This window comes from Giraffa tippelskirchi, chromosome 12 (assembly GCF_054371585.1).
Source record: "Giraffa tippelskirchi isolate mGirTip1 chromosome 12, T2T-mGirTip1v1.2.pri, whole genome shotgun sequence".
In the NCBI taxonomy this organism is placed as follows: domain Eukaryota; kingdom Metazoa; phylum Chordata; class Mammalia; order Artiodactyla; family Giraffidae; genus Giraffa; species Giraffa tippelskirchi.
In genome coordinates this window covers 121,757,783-121,781,820 of record NC_137286.1, presented here as the reverse complement: position 1 = coordinate 121,781,820, position 24,038 = coordinate 121,757,783, and the positions used below count along the sequence as shown (strand labels likewise).

The 24,038-nt window shown below is 39.8% G+C and overlaps 1 long non-coding RNA gene across 4 annotated transcripts in view; it reads left to right on the top strand.

Moving 5' to 3' along the window:
• The first annotated feature begins 316 nt into the window (after window positions 1–316).
• Window positions 317–24,038, top strand: part of LOC145529427 (uncharacterized) — a 202,113-nt gene continuing 178,391 nt past the window's right edge. For 2 of the 4 annotated variants that reach the window (XR_014071210.1, XR_014071212.1), the window contains exon 1: window positions 317–732. This is a non-coding gene — a long non-coding RNA (uncharacterized LOC145529427). Of the gene's footprint in view, window positions 733–1,213; window positions 1,318–7,779; window positions 9,842–18,221; window positions 18,312–23,052; window positions 23,114–24,038 lie in introns of those variants that run through there. The other 2 variants (XR_014071211.1, XR_014071214.1) reach the window with 2 other exon arrangements.

Here is a 24,038-nt window from a genome sequence, read left to right as displayed (position 1 = left end):
GCAGTGACTGTTCACTGCTCATCTTTTATTCAGTTCTTGTGCATATAGCAAAGCATGTAGTTGTGTTACTGTAGTGGTGGTCCCAGAGGGGACCCGAGGCATCTGGCACCAGCCTGCACGCTCCATCCAGACAGACAACGGCTGTAACGGTCCTGCTCAGCCATTGGCTGAGCACCCCGGTAGGCCCCTCCCCCCAAGGAAGTGAGCAACTGTCAACCAGTGACCGTTAACAGCCCTGCTCTGCCACTGGTTGATTCCATTGGAAGTCCCTCCCTTTCCCTCTATTGTATATAAAAGGACCCTGAATTCTGACTGAGGGAAGATTTTTTGAGAGGCTAGTCTGTCATCTTTTTAATTTGCTAGCTTTCCCATTAAAGTCATTATTCCTTGCTCCAACAACACATCTCCTGATTTATTGGCCTGTCCGGCATGTCCTGTGGCCAACAGGAGCTTGGGCTCGGTAACATTACCTTTTTATCTCCCAGTGATAGACTCATGTAACAGTTAACGAAAATGGATAATGAAGTGTCAGTTACCAGTTTTACCAGTCTACCAGTTTTAAAGTGGTAGAGAGCGCGTTGCTCTCTGAAGAGCAAAGAATAGAAGGGGAAGTTAACTGTCTTGGAAGAGGGACTGACTCTCTGCTGCTGCTTGGACTGATCTGAGGGGATCACGCACAGCTGATTCTGAAACTGATAAAAGATGCTGGAAGGATACACATGAGAGCTGGAAGTGAGAGCTTCTTTTTAAAATATTTGTTTATTTGTAATTGACCAATGAGTGCTTTACAATATTGGTTTGATTTCTGCCATACATCGACATGAATTAACCATAGGTATACATCTGTCCCCTCCCTCTTGAATTTCCCTCCCACCCCTACCCTTTCCCATCCTTCTAGGTTGTTACAGAGCCCCGACTTGAGTTCCCTGAGTGAAACGGCAAATTTCCATTGGCTATCTATTTTACATATGGTAGTGTAGATGCTTTCATATTGTGAGAGCTTCTTTTTTTCCTTTCTTTCCTGGTGGTCCCCCAACAGCGTCTCCCACTGGCAGTTAGTGTGGGAAATGTAGTTCGCAGACACCCAGCATTACAAAGCCAAATATAGAGGGTTCGGCGTGGGTCTGAGAGGCGGTAGGTAAGTAACAGCAACAGCTACCATCAGGGATTGTTGGAAACATAAGATTGCTAATACTTTGGCTTGATATCCTAGGTCTTTGAAGAGGCATGTCCACAGAGCCACTGTCATAAGTTTGCTGTACTTGTAAGTCATGCACTGAAATAAATGGACACGTGTTGCCCAAATATCTGCCAGAGGTCAGTTACAGCTACTTTTGGTTGGTCCACAAAAATCAGACAGTTTTCTCTGAGGCTATCATTGTTATTTGGTAATAGTTTATATTATTTCTTATCCTCAGATGGCTAACCTTTGTGTGATTCCACATCCAGGAACTTTGTTCACCTTCTTTTATCTATTCTCAGGCTGAGGGGTTGCTTTTTCTTTACTCCCTTTCTCATTTGCCTCTCTATTTCTAGTAATGAGGTATCCTGGGTGTTGATTCTTTGAGAGGATTTTTCAGTATGCTACTCAAAGAAAAAGAGGCTAAGGAATCTGAGATTTTAATTTATTTCAACTTTCTTTGTTTCTTTCTTACACCTCTCTCAACCCACTGGGAAGAAACAAACCTACCCCTTTGGAAAATGTTGGGTTTTATGCTCTGGAAAAGAAAACAGAGTCTTGCACATACTTAATATATTTCTTATTTTCTTTTACATGCATTCATTTACACAGAAGTATTTGTGTGTAATAAAGATAGATAATCACAGCATTTGAGCACCTTAAAAATACTGTTAAGAAAGTTCTAGAATCCTACTTGATATCCCCATGTACTGGTGCAGTGACACCAGGATGGAAGAGGATAATGAAAATGTTAATAGAAATTACTAAATGAACTATAGATGACAAGTCTTGCTTATATTATAATTTCCATAGCCATTTTTTTCAAATACATCTTTGACATGCTAAGACGCTATAAGAAGGCCACCAAACAGTTAAACTCATCGGTGCTTCTTTTTCATTGCATTCTTTTGTGTTTTACAACTTTTTATGGAAGCTTTGAGAGTCATCTTACTTTCGACTTAAAAAAATGCACTGTTTGTCCTAGAGAGCTAGACCAAGCTGCAACCAGCTTTTGAAAAATGATGCCTCCATGATTTTAAGGGAGGACTGGCTTGATATTACGTTCAAAGGAGGTCTTTATGATACATTGGTTGAAAAGTAGCAAGTGAAGGTTGTAAACTAGTATGTATCATATATAACAGGCACATACATGTAAGATGAACAAAGTCAACCTATTCTATAAAGTATTAATTTTTATTAACTGACTATAGCAATAAAAAGTGTATTCTAGTGGAAAAAGCCTTCCGTGACCAGGGTTCCATTCCAGTTTAGGCTCTACCACTAACTGGCTCTGTGACCTATGCAAAGTTATTTGACCTCGCTGGACCTTACTTTGCATGTCTGTGATAAAAGAAAATGATCCATAAAAATTACAACAAAGAAAGAAAATGAACCAGACCAGAAATGATAAGTAGGATACATCTTGACCACCAACTCTAGAAAGTAACCTGTGAAGGGCTGAGCTGAGAATTCTAAAGCTAAGTCTGGGCTTAATGAAAAGGAGTGCCCTGATCAATTAGTGCCATCTGCTTGCTGTGAGTGCAGAAGGTGGAGAGCAGCATCATAACTGCCATGTATTAGCTGTCTCCCTAGACTAGGTTACCTCCAAGGTCGTGTGTGCTATGCAATATAGTTCAAAATATTCATCATTTAAATTTATAAACATAAAACAAACTGGAAAAAAAAACCCTTGAGGTTCCCTGGCCTGAATATGGATTCTGGGAAAAGATACTTTTTCCTTTTGGAAGCAGAAATAAAAAAGGAAGTTTCTGCCAGAAATTTTTAGAAAGAGTTTTAAAATAATGTAAATTTATCTTCTGTCACTTTCATTCTTGCATGAAATATTTATTAAGTACTAACTTTGAAACTGACACAGTGCTCAGTGCTGAAAATTTCCTGAATTGAATTGGGTTATAAAGTGTGAACAGATACAGCCTTTGCTCTTGCAGAGTTCACGGCCCAGTGTGGAATGCAGATGTCCTAGTAGGTAACTCCAATACAATATGTGAAATATTGTAATGGTTTCGTAAAGTTTAAAACATGAAATGGCTAACTGTCTGAAGGAGGTGCTGCAGGTTCCATACAGAGTATGACATCTGAGCTGAGTGTTAAAGGATGAGTAAAAATCTGTCTGGTGGAGAAGAGAAGCTTAAGTATTTTGGCACCATTGAAAAAGGATTTCTCCCTACAAATTATTTGTATTTGCGGGGTTTGTTTGGTTAAGGCAGAGTCTAGAAAATTGAACTACAATTATTAGTGATTATTCTTATGATTGGTTAAGAATCTATTGTCAATGGTATAGGCCTGGAAATGCAATTGGGACTGCCTAAGAGAGGAGGGATGAAGCATTTAGATGGAAGTTTAAATATCTCTGGGTGGCAATACCGGGGAGCAACTTGGAAGGAGACATGAAAGAACTGTGCTGATCAAATCTGGAGACTCAGAGAGAAGGGAAGAGGGAACACTGGCTGAGGAGGGGGGTGGGGCTTGGAGAGATTCATCAGGGGATTGTGCAAAGATTTGGAAAAGGATGACCCGAAACCACTTCCCAGGTAGCTCAGTGGATAAAGAATCGCTTGCTAGACAGGAGACACAATAGACATGGGTTCAATCACTGGTCTGGGAAGGTCCCCTGGAGAAAGGCATGGCAACCCACTCCAATATTCTTGCCTAGAGAATCCCATGGACAGAGGAGCTTGGTGGGCTACAGTCTATGTGGTCACAAAGAGTCGGACATGACTGAGTGACTCAGCACGCCTGTATGCACCTCTAAACCAAAGCCCTCCGGGAAAGGACCCAGCATCTCCAGGAACACAAAAGTAGAAACTGTCTCATGCTGGAGAATGACAGTGAAATAAAGTATTAAGTTATGAGAATGAGCGTCACAATTCAGGTCAAGAAGAGAACTCAGTCACCAGAAGGAAGATTATACAGAACCCACAGAGGTACATGCTGACTGTGCACTAGTGGGTGAAAACTTCATTTTCAATGTGTGCAAAAAAACAATAGGAAAAACTTACTCTGTAGACAATGATGGTTTCCAGTGTAAAGTGGGGGAATTCTCAGATCAGAGGCCACCTTAGGGGAAGAGATCTAGCTTTCAGTTTCCTCTCCCTTTGAGCTATTGAAACCTGCTGGGAAAAAGTGAGAGTAGACCAGACTGTACATTTTCCTGAAATAGACTTAAATGTTGCTTAGGGGGTTTGGTTGTTGATGATTTGAGTTGTGACTATGGTTGACATGCCTGGTAGTAGCGGTAACAGTTGGATTTGCTTTTTTAAGCTGCTGCTGCTAAGTCGCTTTAGTCATGTCTGACTCTGTGAGACCCCATAGACAGCAGCCCATCAGGCTCTCCCGTCCCTGGAATTCTCCAGGCAAGAACACTGGAGTGGGTTGCCATTTCCTTCTCCGATGCATGAAAGTGAAAAGTGAAAGTGAAGTCACTCAGTCGTGTCTGACTCTTAGCGACCCCATGGACTGCAGCCTACCAGGCTCCTCCATCCATGGGATTTTCCAGGCAAGGAGTACTGGAGTGGGGTGCCATTGCCTTCTCCATTTTAAGCTGCATGTACCCCATTGTGGTAGCAGATGAGCTTATTCATGCATTGACTGGCTAATAATAATATCCAGGCCCTCTGTTGTGTATGACGGGTTGTGAGACTGAATTGTGAGGACTCTGTCCATTCACCCACCGATAAAGCACATTTCTAGATGGAAATGCAACAGGTCTTCTATTGTTCTAAAAGGATAAAATTAGATGTGTTAGAGGAATAAAGACATGGCTCTTTGGAGAGTAGCACTGACATATATATATTACCATGTGTAAAATAGCTAGCTAGCAGTAAGCTGCTGTATAGCACAAGGAGTTCAGTTCCACGCTCTGTGGTAACCGAGAGGGGTGGGGTGGGAGGGAGGCTCCAGAGAGAGGGGATATGTATCTACTTACAGCTGATTCACGTTGTTGTACAGCAGAAACTAACACAACATTGTAAAGCAATTATACTCCAAAAATAAAATTAATTAGCTAATTTAAAAAGAAATGTAAAAAATAGTTCGTGTTTTGAATGATTTAGGGTGGATCCCCTGTTTAACACATAGAATTGGGATTTGTGGGCAGATACATCTAACTTCAGTTATATGGCACGCTTTTGCAAAGTCACTCAACAAACCAGTCATTTTCCAGTCCGAGTTGCAGCTGGAACTGACCCTCTTTCTTTACACAGTGAGGCATATCCCATATTGGCAGGGCTAGGAGAAATCAGCATTCAGGCTTCAATTAAGGCACATTATTTTCTGACTGAGAATTGCATGTGTGGCATGTGTACTTATGGGCTTCCAGATGGTGCAGTGGTAAAGAATCCACCTGCCAATGCAGGAGACACAGTTCAATCCTTGGGTCAGGAAGATGCCTTGGGGTAGGAAATGGCAACCTATTTCATTAGTCTTGCCTGGGAAATCCTATGGACAGAGGAGCCTTGTGGGCTACAGTCCATGGGGTCACAAAAGAGTCAGATACAACTGAGCACTCACCTCCCCCAACCCCATGTGTATTTAATTTTAGTCAATTTTTTCTTTCTTTCTTCATTTTTTTTTTTTCTTGGACCTAAAAGAAAGTTTCAAAGGACATAGTGAGATTTCCTGGAGAAGGCAATGGCACCCCACTCCAGTACTCCTTGCCTGGAAAATCCCATGGATGGAGGTGCCTGGTAGGCTACAGTCCATGGGGTCGCTAAGAGTCGGACACGGCTGAGCGACTTCACTTTCACTTTTCCCTTTCATGCACTGGAGAAGGAAATGGCAACCCACTCCAGTATTCTTGCCTGGAGAATCCCAGTGATGGCGTAGCCTTGTGGGCTGCTGTCTATGGGGTAGCGCAGAGTCGGACACGACTGAAGCGACTTAGCAGCAGCAGCAGTGAGATTTCCTGACTATATAAAAAGGGCTTTGCTTTACTTTAGTAAACTGTTAGGGAGGATGTACTAAAGCTGTGGAGTCATGTTTATATATGTGTGTACATTCAATGACCCAGAAATCATGCTTCTAGATATAGACTCCATAGAAATGAAAATATATGTACACCAAAGTAAATGGGCAAGAATGTTGCTAGCATCAAACCAGTGGTCATCAATGGGAAGAATATGCCATGCATACAATGGAGTACTATGCAATGAGAAAGTATAAACTACTGTTACACACGATTCAGATGTCAGAAACATAATGTTGAATAAAGTAGTCACTCCAACCACCCCCCAAAAGTCTACAAAGAGTAGACTTTATCAGATTCAATTTCTATGAGTTTCAAAAATGGGCAAAACCAAGCTGTGCTGATGAAATTAGAGTGGTTATATCAATATTTGAAGGTGTTAATGACTGAGAAAATCCCATGGACAGAGAAGCCTGGTAGGCTGCAGTCCATGGGGTCGCTAAGAGTCTGCCACGACTGAGCGACTTCACTTTCACTTTTCACTTTCATGCATTGGAGAAGGAAATGGCACCCCATTCCAGTGTTTTTGCCCAGAGAATCCCATAGATAGAAGAGCCTGGCAAGCTATAGTCCATAGGGTTGCAAAGAGTCAGACAAAACTGATGTGACTTAGCACACACACACACACATCACATATCTATATATCTATAGCTCTCTATGTTTATATAAAGGGACAATGTAATCTTAAATTCTTTTTATAAAAAGAGAGGATACCAAGCAATACTTTATGAAGAGATGCAGAAAGTAAAAATGGTAACAAAGGTAAACCATGTTTAAGATTCCCCTCCAGGGAATCTTCCCCACCCAGGGATCAAACCTACATCTCTTATATCCCCTGGATTAGCAGGCAGGTTCTTTACCACTAGTGCCATCTGGGAAGCCCATATATAGATATATTTATCCATAAAGTACATATATGTGGGCTTTCCTTTTTGTCTAAAATCATTGCTGTCTTCCCAGGAGGTGTGTGTCTATGTGGAGTGATAATAGAGAAGTTGTTAATTGAGATGTTGAAAGGAACAGAGGGCAATAGTTATTATCCCTGCTCTCAGACAGGAGACCCTACCCTCTGAGAAATGAGGTATTGTAAAGAATTCTATTAAGAATTTTTAGAAACAGCAGAATTATAAGACCTAGGCAAAGCGAACTAGGTAACAAGCCCTAGTTTTCCAACACTTCCGGCTTCATAGAATAATAGACTATTGGTCAAACACCCTACCCATTCATGGAAATGGTCCCTCAGTGTCCTGGGTGCTGGTTGTTGCTCTCCAAGGTTGTGAGCACAAAGGTGATGCCATCCTGAACCTGACCTCTTGGAGGAGACATATTTGAAGATGAACTGACTGCATTAACTGCAGAGAGGACCTCTGCCTTGTTGGAGATGGAAGCCTGTTAAGAGAAAACCTGTGATGTCTCAGATTTCCTTCCATTGGTTCCACTTTAAAAATGCTAAACTTTGCCTCAGTCCTAAGGCCTGTGGTACAAGAACATAGCTTTCCAATCTTATCTATTTTTCAATGTAGGATAAACATACTGGGTTTAGTTGAATTATGAATGCTGATAATATTCATTTGGTACAATTTATATTCTTCTTTTATCTTTTTATTTTTGACAGTTTAGGCTGGGGCATAAAGCATAATTATATTCTTGGCATCCTCCCTTAGAAGTTTTAAATCAGTTCATGAGGCTTTCAGCGCGGTTCCTGTCATTCATCCATCAGCATCCAGTCCATTTAATCCCGGCCTCTCAGCCGAGCTGCCCTAGCCCCTGTTGTGAGTGATTGGCCTGCTCGAGCGCTCCCAGCTTCTCCTGTCACATCGCATTTGCATAAAAGAGGACAGATAACCAAATTTGAGCACACAAATGAAAATGCTAAGCGCTAAACCTGTCACAGTTGTTGTTCAACTAATTGTGAAAAATTTGATTTGCTCGCCTTTCACTGTTTGTCATGTGGACCCCCTTCTCAAATGTGCCTTGGCTTCTGCCTCTGTATATGTAGCTTTTAAACTCCTGAGCACAAGCAGCCCACCCTGGGGATTACTTACCTCTCCTACCAGCTTTTAATGTTGGCTCATCTTCTTGACTAAATTAGGCCACCATGGCAAACAAACACATAATTAAAAACCCAGGAAAGACAACCACAGTTGCACTTCTTAAATTGATTTTTACAATGCTTGTGGATGCCTCTGTGTGGTCTTCCATTTGATAATTTTGTTTCTTTATATAACCCTATGGTAGGAAAAAATTAAGGATGGGCATTGTAGCAAGCTTTGCATTATTTTAAAGCTTATGTGTTATTTTGCTTCTTTCTGTTCCTCAAAGAACAAAACTTGTATAATGGGTCTTAAAAAGCCCATTTCTATTCCCTAATACTTTACATGACATACCAGTATACATTTTTAATCAAGGTTTCAAATGATTCCATTTGAAATTGTATTAGAAACAATGGATAAAATTCCTTTTGGTCACAGTACTCAATCACATGAGCTTTGTTTAAATGGTAGGTAATGTGAGTGTTTTGAAAATTTGTATGTGTACTATGTACAGTTTGGTTTAGTATTTGTTATAAAGAGGCTTTAACTATTCTTTTTATAGGCATTAGGTTGGTAATTTCTTGATGACCGCTAAAACAATACATATAGTGTTTCTATAAAGTCAAAAAACTTGTTATCCAGGAGTCACACAAGAAAGTGCCTTTCATTCATAGCAATACCTCTGGTTGCTTTACTACATTAACTTGTTCCAATATTTTAGGTACATGATGTTCAAGCAACAATGAAGACCACATTAACTAAAGTTGAAACCTTTTAGTGTAGAATACAGCCTAAATTACCTTGGAGAATTGGAGAGTTATATTCTTGAAATTGGGTTAAAATGAAATGTGACATTATAGGGACAATTTGTGGTTTGCAAAAGTTGAATGTAGTGTCATTTATTGCAGTATTCCTTTGAGATTTCTTTTTAGTAGGTCATATGAAATGGATTAATTGAAGAAGTATTCGAATATATATTATTTTATACAGTTTTAGCCTAAAGAAAAACAATGTCTTTCTCTTTGCCACAGCCTTCCTAAAATGCTGAGAGGTTAAATCTAATGTGAAAATTTGAATGTATACTAATTTCTTTACAATGTTTAGTACCATTTCAGTTCAAAGAAGTTAGATTATGGAATGAAGTGCTCACCTCTTTAATGCATATATGATAAATTTAAAGTTGAGCTTTTTTTTTGACAAAGCTAGGAGAATAATTTCACCCCTATTACACTTTGTTTATACTTAATTTTTTTTTTTGGCTGAGCCACACAGCATGTGAGATCTTAGTTCCCCAGCCAGGGATTGAAGCCATGTCCCCTGAAGTGGAAGCATGGAGTCTTAACTCTGGACCACCAGGGAAGTCCCTATACTTCACTATTTTTATGTCATTGTAATTTCTTACTTTGTGGGTGAAAGTCTTTATGTCCCTGATGTATAAATTTCAACTAGATATGGCTAGTCACAGATGAACAGTAATGATTATAAGATATTTTAATGTTTCTAAACCAAAAATCTGAAAAGGACCTCAAAAATTAATTTTACACTCTAGGAAGGATTGAATGAAACTATTATCAGAGAAATATCTCATTACAGCACTTAGCTCAGGATCTTTTACAGAGTAGAAACAAAATAAATTAATGAGCCTACACCATTGTCTGTTTTCATTCTACTTCCACATTGTGCTGATTTCCATCAGTAACATTTCTTATTCTTTATCTACATACAATTTCATTTTGCATTAGTTTAATTATGGATCATACTTGGAGAAGGAAATGGCAACTCACTCCAGTATTCTTGCCTGGGAAATCTCATGGACAGAGGTGCCTGGAGGACTGTGGTCCATGGAGTCACAAGCGTTAGACATGACTTAGTGACTAAACCACTGCCACCACCCAATTATGGGTCATATTATTATGGAAGCAGCAAAACACTGTGGTTAATAGTTTGGGTTTTAGCATTAAAAAGCTCATACACCATGATCAAGTTGGATTTATTCCAGGGATGCAAAGATTCTTCAATATACGCAAATTAATCAGTGTGATACACCATATTAACAAATTGAAAGATAAAAACCATATGATAATCTCAATAGATGCAGAAAAAGCCCTTGACAAAATCAAGTACCCATTGATGATTAAAACTCTTCAAAAACTGACATAGAAAAACCTACCTCAACATGGTAAGGGACATGATAAGCCCACAGCAAACTTTTTTCTCAAGGGTGAAAAAATGAAAGCATTCCTCCTAAGATCAGGAACAAGACAAGGGTGTCCACTCTCACCACTGTTATTCAACATAGTTTTGGAAGTCCTAGCTACAGCAATCAGAGAAGAAAAAGAAATAAAAGGAATCCAGATCAGAAAAGAACAAGTAAAGCTCTCACTGATTGCAGACGACATGATACTATACATAGAAAACCCTAAAGATACTATCAGAAAATTACTAGAGCTATTTCAAATCCTAAAAGATGATGCTGTGAAAGGACTGCACTCAATATGCCAGCAAATTTGGAAAACATAGCAGTGGCCACAGGACTGGAAAAAGTCAGTTTTCATTCCAACCCCAAAGAAAGGCAATGCCAGAGAATGCTCAAACTACCACACAATTGCACTCATCTAATATGCTAGTGAAGTAATGCTCAAAATTCTCCAAGCCAGGCTTCAGCAATATGTGAACCATGAACTTCCAGATATTCAAGCTGGTTTTAGAAAAGGCAGAGGAACCAGAGATCAAATTGCCAACATCTTTTGGATCACTGAAAAAGCAAGAAAGCTCCAGAAAAACATCTATTTCTGCTTTATTGACTATGCCAAAGCCTTTCACTGTGTGGATCACAATAAACTGTGGAAAGTTCTGAAAGAGATGGGAATACCAGACCACCTGACCTGCCTCTTGAGAAACCTGTATGCAGGTCAGGAAGCAACAGTTAGAACTGGACATGGAATAACAGACTGTTTCCAAATCGAGAAAGGGGTACGTCAAGGCCGTATATTGTCACCCTGCATACTTAACTTATATGCAGAGTACATCATGAGAAACGCTGGGCTGGATGAAGCACAAGGTGGAATCAAGATTGCCAGGAGAAATATCAATTACCTCAGATATGCAGATGACACCACTCATGGCATAAAGTGAAGAAGAACTAAAGAGCCTCTTGATGAAAGTGAAAGAGGAGAGTGAAAAAGTTGGCTTAAAACTCAACATTCAGAAAACTAAGATCATGGCATTCTGTCCCATCACTTCATGGCAAATAGATGGAGAAACAGTGGAAACAGTGTCAGACTTAATTTTGGGGGGCTCCAAAATCACTGCAGATGGTGATTGCAGCCATGAAATTAAAAGACGCTTACTCCTTGGAAGGAAAGTTATGACCAACCCAGACAGCATATTAAAAAGCTGAGACATTACTCTGCCAACAAAGGTCCATCTAGTCAAGGCTATGGTTTTTCCAGTAGTCATGTATGGATGTGAGAGTTGGATGGTGAAGACAGCTGAGCGCCGCAGAATTGATGCTTTTGATCTGTGGTGTTGGAGAAGACTCTTGAGAGTCCCTTGGACTGCAAGGAGATCCAACCAGTCCATCCTAAATAGGAGATCCAACCAGTCCATCCTAACGATTGGTCCTGGGTGTTCATTGGAAGGACTAATGTTGGAGCTGAAACTCCAGTACTTTGTCCACCTGATGCAAAAAGCTGACTCTTTTGAAAAGATCCTGATGCTGGGAAAGATTGAGGGCAGAAGGAGAAGGGGATGACAGAGGATGAGATGGTTGGATGGCATCACCGACTCAATGGACATGGGTTTGGGTGGACTCCAGGAGTTGGTGATGGACAGGGAGGCCTGGCATGCTGCAGTCCATGGAGTCCAAAGAGTCGGACACAACTGAGCGACTGAACTGAACTGAATCAGTGAGTTCAGCAATGTCACAGGATACAAAATCAATAACACAAATTACTTGCATTCTTATATACTAACAATGAAAAATCAGAAAGAGAAACTAAGGACTCAATCACATTCACCATTGCAACAGAAAGAATAAAATATGTAGGAATAAACCTACCTAAGGCGACAAAAGAACTGTATACAGAAAATTATAAGATACTGATTAAAGAAATAAAAGACTACATAAACAGATGGAGAGATATTCCATGTTCCTGGGCAGGAAAAATCAATATTGTGAAAATGACTGTACTACCAAATGCCATCTACAGACTCAAATGCAATCCCTTTCAAATTACCAATGGCATTTTTTTTAAAAAATAAATTTATATATTTTAGTTGGGGGCTAATTACTTTACAATATTGTAGTGGTTTTTGCCATACATTGACATGAATCAGCCATGGGTTTACATGTGTTCCCTATCCTGAACCCCCCTCCCACCTCCCTCCCCATCCCATCCCTCTGGGTCATCCCATTGCCCCAGCCAATGGCATTTTTCACAGAACTAGAACAAAAAATTTCACAATTCATAAAAGTGAAATTCACTCAGTTGTATCCTACTCTCATGACCCCATGGACTATACAGTCCATGGAATTCTCCAGGCCAAAATACTGGAGTGGGTAGCCTTTCCCTTCTCCAGGGGAACCTCCCAACCCAGGGATCAAACCCAGGTCTCCCTCATTGCAGGTGGATTCTTTACCAGTTGAGCCCCCAGGGAAGACCAAGAATACTGGAGTGGGTAGCCTATCCCTTCTCCCGTGGATCTTTCTGACCCAGGAATTGAACTGGCATCTCCTCCATTACAGGTGGATTCTTTACCAACTGAGCTGAAAGACCTCAAATAGCCAAAGCAATCTTGAGAAAGAAGAATGGAGCTGGAGGAATCAATCTTCCTGACTTCAGATTATACTACAAAGCTACAGTCATCAAGACAGAATGGTACTGGCACAAAACCAGAAATATAGACCAATGGAACAAGATAGAAAGCCCAGAAATAAACCCATGCACCAGTGGGTACCTTATTTTGACAAAGGAGGCAAGAATATACAATGGGGCAAAGATAGCCTCTTCAATAAGTGATGCTGGGAAAACTGGACAGCTACATGTAAACAGATAAAATTAGAACACTTCCTAACACCATACACAAAGATAAATTCAAAATGGATTAAAGACCTAAATGTAAGATCAGAAATTATAAAACTCTCAAGAGTAAAACATAAGCAGAACACTTGATGACATAAATCAAAGCAAGATCCTCTATGACCCACCTCTTAGAGTAATGGAAATAAAAACAAAAATAAACAAGTGAGACCTAACTAAGCTTAAAAGCTTTTGCACAGCAAAGGAAACTATAAACAAGGTGAAAAGACAACCCTCAGAATGGGAAAAAATAATAGTAAATGAAACAACTGAGAAAGGATTAATTTCCAAAATACGCAAGCAGCTCATACAACTCAATGCCAGAAAAACAAATAACCCAATCAAACAGTGGGAAAAAGACCTAAACAGACATTTCTCCAAAGAAGACATACGATGGCTAACAAACACCTGAAAAGATGCTCAACATGGCTCATTATTAGAGAAATGCAAATCAAAACTACAATGAGATATCACCTCACATGGGTCAGAATGGCCATCATGAAAAAGTCTACAAACAATAAATGCTGGAGAGGGTGTGAAGAAAAGGGAACCCTCTTGCACTGTTGGTGGGAATATAATTTGATACAGCCACTGTGGAAGACAGTATGGAGATTCCTTAAAAATCTAGGAATAAAACCACTATATGACCCAATAATCCCACTCCAAGGCATATATGCTGAGGAAACCAAAACTGAAAAAGACATATATACCCTAATGTTCATTGCAGCACTATTTATAATAGCTAGAACATGGAAGCAACCTAGATGTCCATTGACAGATGAATGGATAAAGAAGTTGCGGTACATATACACAATGGAATATTACTCGGCCATAAAAAGGAGCATATTTGAGTCAGTTCTAACGAGGTGGATGAACCTAGAGCCCATTATACAGAGTGAAGTGAGTCAGAAAGAGAAATATAAATATATACTAACACATATATATGGAATCTGGAAAGATGGTCCTGATGAATTTACTTGCAGGGTAGCAATGGAGAAACAGACATAGAGAACAGACCTATGGACATGAGGGGAGGGGAGGAGAGGGTGAGGTGTATGGAGAGAGTAACAGGGAAACTTACATTACCATATGTAAAGTAGATAGCCAATGGGAATTTGGTGTGTGCCTCAGGGAACTCAAACAGAGGCTCTGTATCAACCTGGAGGGGTGGAATGGGGAGGAAGATGGAACAGAGGTTCAAGAGGGAGGCGACATATGTATACCCATGGTTGATTCATGGTGATGATTGACAAAAAACAGCAAAATTCTGTAAAGCAATTATCTTTCAATTAAAAATAAATTAATGAAAACAAAAGAAAAGATAGTTATGCTCAGACCAAAGAGGACAGTGTTTGTGAACCAAGTATTATGATTAACTAGGTTATATATACAAGGTCCCCCTAAGCTTCCAAAAGAAATAAAAATAAAACTAATGCTTTCAAAAAAATAAAAAGAAAGCAACATAAAAAAAAATAGTTTGGGTTTTTAGAATCAGTTCTGTCTCATGCTCTCAGTAGCTGGGTGACCTTGGGAGAAATTCCTTGTTATTTCTAGATTTCTCTTTGACCTCCTGGAGATGATTATAACATCATCCTTACAGGTTAGTTACTAGGTTTAAATGAATTAATGCATATGATGCTTTCACATCAGAATATTGCACATAGTTAAGTGGTCAAAAATAGCAGCTATTCTTATAGAGCATACAAAATTAATGCTCTACTTTTATGTCTGACCTATTTTAAATACTTTTGAAAGGTTTCTAAGCAATCATACTTAGCATTATAATGGTTTTATATAGTATCCCATCATTTACCCACTATTTCCCCAACTTTTGAATGTTCGTATTATTACTTGTTTTTTTTCTCTTGTAAAAATTTCTATCTGTATCTCTGTTCATTCAAGCCCCCTATCAGCTACTGCCACTTTTTGTTTTATTACTCTGAGTTAAGTTTCCAAAGTGAAATTTCTGTTTCATATACATGAACTCTTTATGGATGTGGAACTGTCTTGCAAAATTGTCATCCAAGAAGGTGAACCACTTTACAATGTCAACCTCAATCTCTGCCTTCACCACTGTTGGTCTTGCTCACATTTCCTGCTTTGGCGTGTTCATCCCCTCAGAGTCACACCCCAGGTTAAGAACTGTCTAAACTACTGCCACAGTCTTTTCCTGCAGTTCTGTGCCTGGTACCCCTTATTCATTTCACATTAGAATAACTCTTCTTTACCATTGTCTATCTTTTGACACTATTAGAATTAATTGTCTGTGGATTCTAGTTTTTGAATAAAGTTGAAAGCTTTTTCCCACGTGCCACAGTGGTAAAGAACTCACCTGCCAGTGCAGAAAACACAAGAGACACAGATTCGATCCCTGGGTCAGGAAAATCCCCTCAAGTAGGAAATGAAAATCCACTCCAGTATTCTTGCCTGGGAAATTCTGTGGACAGAGGAGCCTGGTGGGCTACAGTCCATGAGGTCACAAATAATTGGACATGACTGAGTAATTGAGCAAAAAAGGCTAACTTTGTTGGATTTGAACAAATTTCACTTACAAACCCACTGTCAATAAGGATCTCGTTCACATGGATGTACTTCGAGTACATCGTAGGATGAGCTCTCTGTTCCCTGGTTAAACCAAAACTCTATGGCATTTAGAAACACTTTGATGACCTCAAAAATAGAATGCCTTGGCTTTCTCAAGTCAGGGGAATTAGGGTACGGCCTGGGCTGCTGGAAGGTAGGAGGAGGTTAAAATAAAACATTGAAACATTTGTCTACTAAGTCTACTATTTAAAATTTTTTTTCTCTATTAGGAAACAGCACAGCCTAGTTTCAAGCATGCAGGATTCCAGTCAGACAGATCCTAGTTAAATCCTGCTACTATTGTTTACCAAGTTGTGTAACCTCAGGCAAAATCTGCAAACTTGGATTCCTCACTTAGGATAAGAACAACCATACCAACCTTGTTTGGTTATTGTAATTTACTGCATATGAAGTCTTGGCTAGCATTTCAGTTCAGTTCAGTCACTCAATCGTGTTTGACTCTTTGAGACCCCATGGACTATAGCACGCCAGGCTGCCTTGTGTATCATCAACTCCTGGAGCTTGCTCAAACTCATGTCCATCGAGTTGGTGGTGCCATCCAACCATCTCATCCTCTGTCGTCCCCTTCTCCTCCTGCCTTCAGTCTTTCCCAGCATCAGGGTCTTCCAATGAGTTAGTTCTTTGAATCAGGTGGCCAAAGTATTGGAGTTTCAGCTTCAGCATCAGTCCTTCCAGTGAATAGTCAGGACTGATTTCCTTTAGGATGGACAGGGTTGATCTCCCTGCAGTCCAAAGGACTCTCAAGGGTCTTCTCCAACACCACAGTCCAAAAGCATCAATTCTTCAATGCTCAGCTTTCTTTATGGTCCAAGTCTCACATCCATACATGCTGCTGCTGCTGCTGCTGCTGCTAAGTCGCTTCAGTCGTGTCCGACTCTGTGCGACCCCATAGACGGCAGCCCACTAGGCTCCCTTGTCCCTGGGATTCTCCAGGCAAGAACATTGGAGTGGGTTGCCATTTCCTTCTCCAATGCATGAAAGTGAAAAGTGAAAGTGAAGTTGCTCAGTCGTGTCCAACTCTTCGCGACCCCATGGACTGCAGCCTACCAGACTCCTCCGTCCACGGGATTTTCCAGGCAAGAGTACTGGAGTGGGGTGCCATCGCCTTCTCCGCATCCATACATGACTACTGGGAAAACCATAGCTTTGACTAGACGGACTTTTGTTAGCAAACGATGGCTAGCATTAGGCACTCAACAGGTATTAGTTAATTTACTCTTTCAATTACTACTCTGTTCCTACTCTTGATTTTGTCTCAAAATATTTCCTGTTTCCAAATCATCATAAATGCTGAGATTCTTTTTTCTCTCTGCTGAATTTTGATATTTTTGTCTTTGAAATCACCTTTACTCATTTCTCCATTTTAGATTCAACTGTTTCAATGACTGCTTCTCTTACTTGAGATTAAAGAGCATACAGAACTTTTTTTTTTTATTGAATATTGAGCTTAGACTGGGATAAAATATTGAAGGAATTCATGAACTAATATGAAAATGAAGGTTGTCGTTTGGATGGGGAAAGGGGAGAAGAGGAGAGAAAACTTTTATGGAATCATTTCTCTTCTCCAATGAATAAAACCATTTTAGTTCCTGGACGGTTCCAGTGCATCCTCACAGTCTTGTTGCTGGAAGAACTTGAGATGAAAGAGATGAAACAGTTGTTTGACTAATTACGTTTACAAAGTGCTTTTCACTCAGCTTGTCTTATCTAAATTTTTAATTATATAAAAACATTTCCCTGATCTTAAAAAACTTTCAAGTTGGTTGGAAATATAAACAAAACATATTTTTTAAAATTACTGATAAAGATTAGGAAATAAACACCACCAGAAGCATGACAGGCATAGACCAAGATTTTCAAACTCAAGCAGTATGGAAACTGAAGAGTGTATGTGGTCCTAAAAGTACTAAAATGTAGTTTAATTAACAATACCATGCTGACTAAACAAAATACACCTCTGTGGCCTTCTGTGGGATGCTGCTTTTTAACTACTTGCATGCAAATTATGTTGTTTTTACAGAACCAACCATGGTTCAGGAAGAGTTTATGAAGGCATTGGTTTTGGGCTTTAAATGACGAGTGGGATTTGAAGATACAAGACCGTATGCTAGGTGGAGGTGATGGAAGGAGAAGGGCAGAGGAAGAGAAAGGAGATGATCTTTGCTAACATCAGCAAATGCTTTGATTTTCTTTGAGGGGAAATTCATGCGCAAGACAAAAGCTCCAGTGGTGAAAAGCTATGGTGTTTATACCGTATATAAGGGCAAGTTACAGAAGGGGCCACCTTCCTTATCCCCTCCTTCTGGAAATTAAACTAATGAAAGTAATATTTGTTTTAGGATGATTGTATAGGTGGTGTGCTGAAATTAGGAGATAGAGAAAAGCCTGGAGAAAAGGAGACCAGTTAGAAGATGATTTCAATGGTCCAGGTATGAGGTACTAAGTATAAAGGTGGTAAAACATGGACTTGGAAGAGTGTATAAAGCAAAGCTTTCATAAAAAGAATTAATTGGTCTTGAGACCAGATTTGGAGTTGAGAAAGATAAGGAAATCAAAGTTCACTGATGTTTCAAACTTTGGTAGAATATTAACTAATGAAAGAGAGCTGGCTTTGGGGAGAAGTTATGAGTGTGATTCTAGATTGATAAAGTACAATATTTAAGTGATGTAGCATGTCTGTAGTTGGGGCAATTGAAATTGGAAATGCAGATGTGGAGATCAAATTGAAAGTTACATGGAAGGAAGAAATGAAAAATGATAAATGAGAGTCGGGGGATGTAACTTGTTTCAGGATGTTGACAGTGAAAGAAAAGGGTTACCAGGGAGATAGCGTGAGCAAGTGGGAGAATTATAAGAAAATTGTTTTTCAAGAACAGGGAGGGAAGTTGGGAGGGGCCAGTAAACTAGGGACACCTCTTTCCTATGAGTAGGTGATTTTCTATTCATCGTTCGTCTGCCCAAAGCAAATCACATGATCATATTGTAAAAAATTAATGAACTGAAACCTCTATTAAAACAGGATGGGGAGACTAGAGGGAAGCAGCGGGGCTCTCATGTTCTATAATGATAACAGAGCCCAACAGGAAGAAGAAAGATTCCTCTTCTTTCCTGGCAACAACTCAGTCAGTGAAGAGCCACGGACTCGTTGTTGACTAGAATCCTCCAAGTGAGGACTTGCACATGGTCTATCATGGCTGGAGACCACAGACTGCAATTCTTTGCTGGAGAAATAACCGGCAGTCTTTTTGTTTTAGGTTAATGATATTAATTAAAGACCAAATCCCACACTGGATTAGATCCAAGAATTCCGATTGTTTTTTGCTGCTCTGGGGACAGCAAAGAAGAGGAAATCCTTCTCTTGAAGCATGAGTAAGATCAAAGTTCAGAGTAGGTTTTTGTGTGTGCTCAGTCTTGTCTGACTCTTTGTGACCCTGTGGACTGTAGCCCGCCAGGCTCTTTTATCCATGGTATTTTCCAGGCAAGAATATTGGAGTGGGTTGCCATTTCCTCCCTCCTCAGGATCTTCCTGACTCAGGGATTGAACGTGCATCTCCTGCATTGCAGGCAGATTCTTTACCTCTGGTGTCACCTGGGAAGCATGAGGCAAGATCAGAGTTCAGATTGGGAAGCTAATATAAATTTCTGGAATTGTGTGTTAATTTTTTAGTAGGTTTCTTTTTTAATGACTTTTGATGCTTGATTTGGAACTTTGTTAAAAGTTTTACTATATTTGTAACATAATAGCTTTTCATTAAAAGTTTTGAAAAATTATAATGGCCAAGACCCAACCACTGCCGTAACTACCCAGTGAATGATTATTGAGATCACTCACAACCACAGGAGGCATTACCACTCCTCTTCAATATCTGGTTCTCCTTCACCTTTGGGCAGGCAGATGGTTGGGCAACTTTTCCCTACTTGCTGTCCTGAAGGTAGGTATGCATGCAGTTTGCTTTGGCCAGGACACATGAGTAGATATACTGTGTGTTAGTAACTACTCAACTCTCCTGCTGGTCCTTCCCATCATGATTGATCATAGACATGCATTTTGATGTGAAGATGCTGTGAGACTCAAGCAGGTGATAATGAAGCCAATATGAGGAGATGAGCTGCCCAGGGTACAGTCTGTTGTCTGGGAGAGTGAGAGAGAAACTTTTGTTGGATTTTTTTTTTAAGCCCAACTTAATGTAGTTTATTCTGGCAAATAAAATGACTAGATTTAAAACTTAAATATAAAAAAAAGGCAAGTCATAGGAGGCCTATAGGTCTCTCTTCACTTACCTGAAATATTTTATAGTGGTTCAAAGTATCAATATAAATTCTGATAATTAGAATGTAAAATTTTATAACAATAATTAGGTATAAACAAGGTAGTAATAACAGCTAATGTTTAATAAGCTCTTTCTGTGTGCCAAGACTTGTTCTAAACCCATTTAAGCTCTGTACATTCTCTCACTTTACCTTCATGACAGGGACTTCCCTGGTGGTCCAGTGGTTAAGAATCTGCCTCCCAACACAGGTTCGATCCCTGGTCAGGGAACTTAGATCCCACATGCCTTGGAACAACTAAGCCTATGTGTCACAATTAGAGAAAGCCTGGGCGCCACAATGAAGATCCAGTGCAGCCAAAAACAAAACCCACATGACAACCTTAAGAGGAGACATTTATTAATAGGGCCATATTTCAAACAGTAATAGAACTAATGGCAGAGAGTTCTGGGAACTTGTCCATGGGGAATTCAATATTCATACTCATGTATCTCTGATCTCAGGTTCTGAGTGCCTCCTGATGACTCTGTGAAAGGTGCACAGTGGCTCAGCTGGTAAAGAATCTGCCTGCATTGCAGGAGACCCCTGGAGAAGGGATAGGCTACTCACTCCAGTATTCTTGGTCAGAGGAACCTGGTGGACCACAGTCCATGGGGTCACAAAGAGTTGGACGCAACTGAGCGACTAAGCACAGCACAGCACAATTGATACTTTGATGTCTGAATGTCTTGGATCCTGTGTTTTTTGAATGTAAAGCTCAGCCTTTTCCTCTACTGTGATTACATGCATCAGAATTTCAACCTTGAGATCCTTTCTGCTACTACTTAGTAACTTAATCTTTGAACTAAAAGACACGATACAGATTATTTGAAGAATTATAACAGAAAAAATGAGAACCCCTGATTAATCTATGAATGGAAATCAGGCAAAGCTTAGTCAAAATGTTTTACCTGCAAACCTTGAGAAGTAATTTAACTGATTAGTTGATTCTATACATACAGGTATGAAAAACAAACACCGCAGATAAGATGGGAAGTCTTTGATCTGCAGATCACTTCATTTATTTAGTACCTCTGATGTAGAAAGGACAGTACTAAGTGTGATGAAGATTTAGAGACGCATAAACATAGCTCAGGGAGCTCACAACTAGGGATTATGTGACATCAATAATAATAACAATAACAATATAATATTTCTGAGCATTAAAAATGTGCCCATATACCAAAAACCATTGAATCTGCACTTAAAAATATGTACTAGGCATTTCATATACATTTCTTACTTAATCTTCAAATTGTATGTGTTTAGTCACTAAGTCCTGTCTGACTCTTTTGTGACCCCATGGACTGTCACCTGCCAGGCTCCTCTGTCCCTGAAATTTCCCAGGCAAGAATACTGGAGGAGGTTGCCATTTCCTTCTTCAGGGATTCTTCCTGACCCAGGGGTTGAACCTGTGTCTCCTGCATTAGCAGGCAGATTCTTTACCACTAAGCCACAAGGAAGCCTTTTAATCTTCAAGTTAATCTTATTTAATAGTTGTCCACCTTATAAAATGTCTGTAGCTCAATGAGGTCAGATAACTTGTCTGAGGGCACACAGTAGGTGGTAAAGCTGGTATTCACATGGAATTTTGTTGGACATCAAGGACTTCCCTGGTGGCTCAGAGGTTAAAGCGTCTGCCCCCAATGCGGGAGACCCGGGTTCGATCCCTGGGTTGGGACGATCCCCTGGAGAAGGAAATGGCAACCCACTCCAGTATTCTTGCCTGGAGAATCCCATGGACGGAGAAGCCTGGTAGGCTACAGTCCATGGGGGTCACAAAGAGTTGGACATGACTGAGCAACTTCACTTTCTTTCTTTCTTTCTTCACTTAAGGCCTATGCATTTCTTTTCTAGTATTTCTAAAAGTGTGGCAGTAGTGAAGAACCCACCTGCCAATGCAGGAGACACAGGAGATGCTGGTTCGATCCCTGGGTCGAGAAGATCCCCTGGAGTAGGAAATGGCAACCCACTCCAATGTTCTTGCCTGGAAAATTCCATGGGCAGAAAAGCCTGGTGAGCTACAATCCATGTAGCCTGGGGTCACAAAGTGTCGGACTGAGCACACACTCACTCGTGTAAGTTGGATCTACACTGGTGGTGCATCAGAGATTTTAATGTGATACATAAACACCTTATTTGAAGAGTTGAGGTTTTGAGGTTTTACAGCTATTTCCTACCTACGAACAATAAGAATATATAATTTTATTTTAAAGTAAATATTCTTAGTTAGATAAACTTAAATTGATTTAAATGAAAAACACTATTTAGGTGTGTAAAAAATTGTGAAACGGTGAAGCACTTGAGTGCTTCAGTGTTAAAAGCATTGCTGTAGGCCAGTCTGTGATATGGCTGCAGGAGGACTGAGAGTCAGGCGAGGCTATGCTGCTGTAACAAACAACCCCTGGATTCAAGAGTGGAAGAAAAATAGCTTATTTCTTTATGGTTCACATTGGATATCCAATGTAGTCACCCAGGGACCTAGAGGTCAGCCAGATTATGTCACAATGGGTGTCTGGAGGATTAAGCAAGGACCCATCCATGAAAGGTTAAGGAGTTTGGACTTTATCCTGAGGGCAAGAGGGATTAGTGTTTTTAAAGCCTTTTGTTCTATGCATTGCAAGCACAGGCAGTGTCATGGCACAAGAGGATAAGACAATATGTTTCTTGGGACCCATCACTGAGATTTTTGTGATTCAAACCTAATATATGAAAATCCAGGCTTATACTGCAAATAAATATGGGGACTGCTCAAACTGCAAAAGGATTCTTTGCTTAAATAAAGCATTAATTGCAGAGTGCTCTTTAAGAGTAAATATTCCTTAGATGGGTTATTTGAAGTGAGTATTTATTTAATTCTAGGCAAACCCAGCTTTTTAGAAGCTCTTCTGTGATGTGGAGTTTTACCCGTTTCACCGTGAAGGTAATAATGTATATATTTAAAATATGTAAATATTGTTTCTATTAACATTGACAGCAGAATGGAGTTTTTTTTTCCCCCATGTGAATGCAACTAAAGCAAGTATAATTTAGAATCCAGGCATTGTAACAAATACAATTTTGAGAGGCAGGAACTTTAGTGATTATTTGAGCTCCCAAACTGTCCGTTAATGTTTCTATAATAGCCCTTACCCTGTAGAATCATGTGCTTACAAGCCATCACTGAGGACAAATGTTAGTTAATGTCTTTCCAACAGCTGACACAGGCTCTGGCTCTTAGTAGGTACTCAATAAATATTTGCTGAGTGACTAAATAAATAACTTGAATTTTTCAACCCAAATCCTAAAGCAGAAGGCTTTTCCAGTCAATTTCCCCTCTACCGACCATGGCTTTCTTTTTAATTCATCACTCCTTACCTCTCTTTCGTTTGCAGGTTTGCTAGAGATAGCAGCTAAATCTTTCCTCTAAGTAATCCAAGATAAATAAGAAATAAACTTCAAGCGATCCAAGGCATTCTTAAATTGTTGATTCCTATGACTAAGTGAGAAAAATGAACGTATCCATGTAGTCAAGAAATAAATTCCAGGCAACCTCAGCATTGTCTAGTTTTGAAACATTAAGGCCAATTTATCAGCCATTATACTCCGGTTAAGTACTAATCAAGTTTATGTGTCCCCTCCAAGATAAGTAATAGAGAAGAACTCTGATTGCAGGGGAACACTAAAACCATCTATTACACAGTCTTTAAATGCTTGTGACTTTAATTTCTATGAAGAGCATATGCTTATTGTGTTTAAATGTCAGTTTCACAAAACCCGTACTTCTTAAGTGGGACAGTCAAGTAATTAGAAAATAACTTGTCAAAAAATTGAGTTCTTCCTTTATTACCTCCCACTTTACAATTATT